This window comes from Myotis brandtii, unplaced genomic scaffold (assembly GCF_000412655.1).
Source record: "Myotis brandtii unplaced genomic scaffold, ASM41265v1 scaffold600, whole genome shotgun sequence".
NCBI classification, from domain to species: Eukaryota; Metazoa; Chordata; class Mammalia; order Chiroptera; family Vespertilionidae; genus Myotis; species Myotis brandtii.
In genome coordinates, this window is record NW_005370273.1 from 610785 (window position 1) to 615865 (window position 5081).

The following is a 5081-nucleotide window of genomic DNA, read 5'->3' on the forward strand; positions in this document are numbered from 1 at the left end:
TGCGGACTTAGGTACCCCGTCAAGCCCAGCCCCTCTCCCTCCCCCGCAGTGTCATACCAGTGCTGACCTTGGATGCACACAGGCAGTGTGTGACGTAGGTAGCGTGACAGCGGTGGGGGCAGAAGTCCCCGCCCCTGGCCCTGCCCACAGACTCGTGGTGACTGGGACACTGTAATGGACAAATTAGCATATTACCTCTTTATTATATAGATTTAAAAAAGCCATTCTTCTCACTATTTCTTGGGGAGGGATAGTTATTATAATGAGTTTATCGTTTTTTCAAAACTTTTACTAGCATGTTATGTTAAGTTTACTCTTGGGCCATAGTTATTGTTTCTTCACTTTCTTCTGGCTTATCTTTTTCTTCTGTGCAACCTCCTCATCTGGTTCATGAACCATCTGCTCTTTTTCAGTAGGGATCCTCTCAGTGTGGCAGGGAGCTCATGTGTGGGGTAATCTACCCATGAGCTCTGTAAGTTCTATCCCATGTCTTGGGGGCTTTGTTCACCTGGATTTGCTCAATGACTAGAGAATCTATATTCAAACCCTTAAGTTCAGCGTTACTCTGCATTTTTAGGCATGTGCAGCAAAAATCCACTCTTTTTGGACCACTAATCCTTTGTCTAGCCCAGGTGTAGTGAACGTCTTGGTCCTCGGGTCATATAAGGCTGGTGAAATCATTTGGTCTGGCCCTGCCAAGGCGTTGAGGTGAGTTAATGTTTGACCAAATAGAACAGGCTAATTTTTAAGATGATAATTTTGTATGGCCCCCAAATGATGTTATAAATATCCAAATGGCTCTTGGCAGAGAAAAGGTTCCCCACCCCTGGTCTAGTCCCACTGGCCTACCAACTCCACCATCGTAACGGCAGAATAAAATGGCACACATTGCTTCTGTAAAGTGATATCCTTCAGGTACTTGGTGGTTTTTCAGATATGCATACCATTGATGGCTCGGGTTAGTGTCACAAGTGTTCTTAAAGTTGAATCTTCATTTTCATGACTTTGTGGGGGGGGTTTCTGGGTTGAGTGAATAGCGAACCATTTTCAGAGGTCACCTCAGGTTGCTTAGGGGAAGTGATGAATTTATCGTTTTAAAATGAATTACTTTGTGTTTTTCTGTTTTAATTTCTAACATGACAACTATCTATAGATATAAATACTACAATAAACAAATTTGGGGGAATTCTTAATTTTTAAGAGTAAAGAGGTCCTGAAATAAAAAGTTGTAAGAAGTTGCTGGTATAAGGAAATTTTCAGAAGTAAGTCATCCAAGTTACTTAGTCCAGTGGTTCCCAAATTTTGCCACACTTTAGTATTACCTGGGAGCTTTTAAAAATCTCTGCTGCCCAGTTTATTTCCCACACCATTAAATCAGAATGAAAATGAGAACCTTCAAGCCTGGCTTTGGAAACTCTTGGTTTCAGCTCATACTTGAAACTTTGAATTCCTTATTCCAACTTTGGGTTAGGGGTGTCACTTTATGTTTACTTACCTTATCTAGAAAATGGGACATCGTTTTTGTTTACTTTTGCAAAGGTGAATTCAATAATCCAGTGAGAATTAGTTTGTCTTTTATTGGTTTAAATAGTTGATAACTTAATGTATTAAAGCACAAGGGAAAAAGGGGAAAACCCTCTTTCCTATGCCAGTGACCAGGGGGAAAACCACACCCAATAACTTGCTGACTGTTATCTCCTTTGAGAACAATTGATGGTACAGGTTTCTTTATCCCTGAAGCACATTTTGAGATATTGAGTTGTTACTTTCTAATTAAGTAGACAGCCAGATTTGTGGTCATATATGCACTATATATTAAAGTCAGCTTTTGATTGGGTGCAGAAAACTAAATGTAAAAAGCCCAGTAAGGTATCAAGTAAAGATACATTAAACTGGTCTGTGCATTAAACTTTTTATCTACTAAAAAGTTTAAGTAACTTTATGGCTAAGTATACAATGGAAACTGCTTACTACAAGTTATGAAGGCAGCTAAGTCTATGGTTAAAAGCTGTAAAAGTTGGAAAATTTCTACATCCAGAGTTAATTAAAATTGATTTTTAATGTCAAGTTTAGTCATCAACAAATTTATGGTAGCAGTCTTAAAATGCTTGCCTTTAAGTTGACTATTCCATACCAGTATGTGTCTCTCAGCATGGGCTGTTTGATCTTACCAACTTGTGAATTGCTCATGTTAGCACTTTAACATTGATTTTTTTGTCGAGGTAATTTTACGTTAAATTTGCAAAAAATAATTCAGAGGGATCCTGTATATCTTATCTAGTTTCTCCCAATGGTATCAACTTTCAAAACATAGTATTATAAATTGAGTATTGACATTGATATAATCTACCGATCTTATTTAAGATTTCCTGAGTTTTACTTCTGTTCATTTGTGTGTGTGTGTGTGTGTGTGTGTGTGTGTGTGTGTTTCTCTGCAGTTTCATTGTATGTGTATATTTGTGTATCCACCACCATAGTCAAGATATTTAACAGTTCATCTCTATAAGGGTTTCTTTTTTGACTGGAATTGAACCCAGGACCCCTCAGTCCACAGGCAGACGCTCTATCCACTGAGCCAAACCAGCTAGGGGTTTCTTTTTTATAACCACACCTGTACCCCATCCCTAACCCCTGGCAATCACTAATCACCACCACTGTCATTTTATTTCAGCAATGTCATTTAAATGGAAGTATGTGGTAACGTAACCTGGATAGGTTTGTGTATCTGAACAGTCAAGATCATGTGAACTTTTTATTTTTATTGAATGATTTGAGAGAGAGAGGGAGAGAGAGAGAGAAAGGGAAAGAGAGAAACATCAATTTGTTGTTGCATTGGTTCATTGTTTGATTCTTGTATGTGGCCCAACCAGGTGTCGAACCTGCAACCCTGGTGTATTGGGACGATGCTCTAACCAACTGAGCTACCTGTCCAGGACAAGATCATGTGAACTTTTAAAATCCACTTATTTAAACAGCTATTGTCTATTTTATTCTATTAAAAGATTAAATGGTCTCAATATAATTTCTCCTGATTTGTTCAGGGTTCACATTTAGTAAGGATTGGACAGTGAAGAAGAGAACATGCTGCTCATTTTGTTACTGGCCTTGTTTATCACTCACATAAATCCTTTCAAAGTTCAGATTAGATATCACATCTCTTTTAGGGTATACTATCCATCCCAGGTTCTACTGGTCTGGAGATGCATAATCTAAAATAGAGGTTCCCAGGCTGAAGTTCTGACTTTGGGCACCAGGATTTTGTTAATGGGAGTGGGGATCTGAAAACCTTTATTATTTTTAAAAGCCCTACAATAATTGTACTTGCTATCCTAGATATTTTAATGCATCCATAATTTGCTTTTGGTTAGAATTGTTTGATCTCATTTTGGGAAAACAAGCTTTGTTTTGCTGATCAGAAGATCTGATTCGTGGTTGACACATGCTAAGAATTGTTGGATTTGATAATTGGACTCGACTCTGGTGCCATAGCGAGGGTAGCCAGGCATAATACCCACACTGGACAGATGCTATGTGTGAACTTCTTTGGCTGTAGATACACAGTGGCAGCAGGAATTAAGTGATCATAAGTGGAAGGTGCATGGATAGGAAACCTGGGTTTTCACTTAATGGTTTGTTAACATTAAGCCATTTGTTTTCACTTTTGACAGATTAAAAGGAAGAAAATGCCTTTTTATATTGTGACCCAGTGTACATACATGTACAACTGAAACAGAAGTTTCACAAAAGCATTTCTTTTCTTTAAACTGTGCAGTTCAATCTTATATATTCTGTTTTTTGTTATTTTTTTAGTTATTAAAGTAATGCTGGTTGTCAGCCACATTGATTTCAGGAAACACCAGTAGGGTGTGACTTCTTGTTTGAAGAAAAACTACTATAGTCCCAGTCATGACCCTCCAGGCCATAGGATTGTTTTGATGCAGAGCTTCATTTTTACCCTGCTTGAATCCAGTTTAGAGCTCTTTTTATTCAATTATGTGAAGTATTTGGTGCTTTCCACTGAATTAATTTTGGATCAAATTTGTAGAATTAGTTAAGTTTTAGCAAGGTAATCTATTTATATAAAAACCCTGGGTGTAATGCGTCACGACCAAGGCTCGGCCAACCAGAAGGAAGTCTGTCCTGCAGGGGTCGTCTTGGAAACGGCTGTGCCCTCCCCTGAGCTGTTTCCCCACGAGGTTGAGGTTTCAGGCAGAACCTGCCCTCGGAGCGTGGAGGCTCTAAGTCCTGGGTCGTGTTGCCAAGGGCTGTGCCCTCCCTGAGCTATTTCCCGGGAGGGCGAGGTTTGAGGCGGGAACCGGCCCTCGGAGCATGGAGGCATATCTTTATAAAGTTTTAATACATTATATTAGAGGTCGTGATGGTACTGTTTTACCCACAGCGTCTACAGGAATTGCTGCAAATTTACTTCTTGGTGTAAGCACCTTTCATTCCCAATATAAATTACCGATTCCATTAAATGAAACTTCAATTTCTAGACATGACATAAACAGTGAAGTTGCTAAAACTATTAAAAAAACCCAACTTCTCATTGATGAATATACTATGGCATCCAGTTATGCTATAAACGCCATAGACAGATTACTAAGAGAAATTATGAATTTGAATGTTGTATTTGGTTGGAAAGTTCTTCTCCTTGGAGGGGGTTTTTGACAATGTCTCAGTATTGTACCGCATGTTATGCGATCGGCCATAGTACAAACGAGTTTAAAGTACTGCAATATTTGGGGATGTTTCAGGAAGTTGTCTCTTACAGCAAGCAATATGAGATCAGAGGATTCTGCTTATAGTGGATGGTTAGTAAAACTTGGAGATGGCAAACTTGATAGCAGTTTTCATTTAGGAATGGATATTATTGAAATCCCCTGTGAAATTACTTGTAATGGATCTATTATTGAATCTACCTTTGGAAATAGTATATCTATAGATAATATTAAAAATATATCTAAATATGCAATTCTTTGTCCAAAAAATCAGCACATTCAAAAATTAAATGAAGACATTTTGGATATACTTGATGGAGATTTTCACACATATTTGAGTGATGATTCCATTGATTCCAC

At 38.3% G+C, this 5081-nt stretch overlaps 1 protein-coding gene across 5 annotated transcripts in view; it reads left to right on the top strand.

Moving 5' to 3' along the window:
* WDR33 (WD repeat domain 33) overlaps nt 1-5081 on the top strand; it is a 111246-nt gene that overhangs the window by 30877 nt on the left and 75288 nt on the right. The window contains exon 1 of one of the 5 annotated variants that reach the window (XM_014550398.1): nt 254-266. The exons of the other annotated variants lie outside the window; for them this stretch is intronic. The gene's annotated coding sequence lies outside the window, so the exon portion shown is untranslated. Of the gene's footprint in view, nt 1-253; nt 267-5081 lie in introns of those variants that run through there. 5 annotated transcript variants of the gene reach the window in all.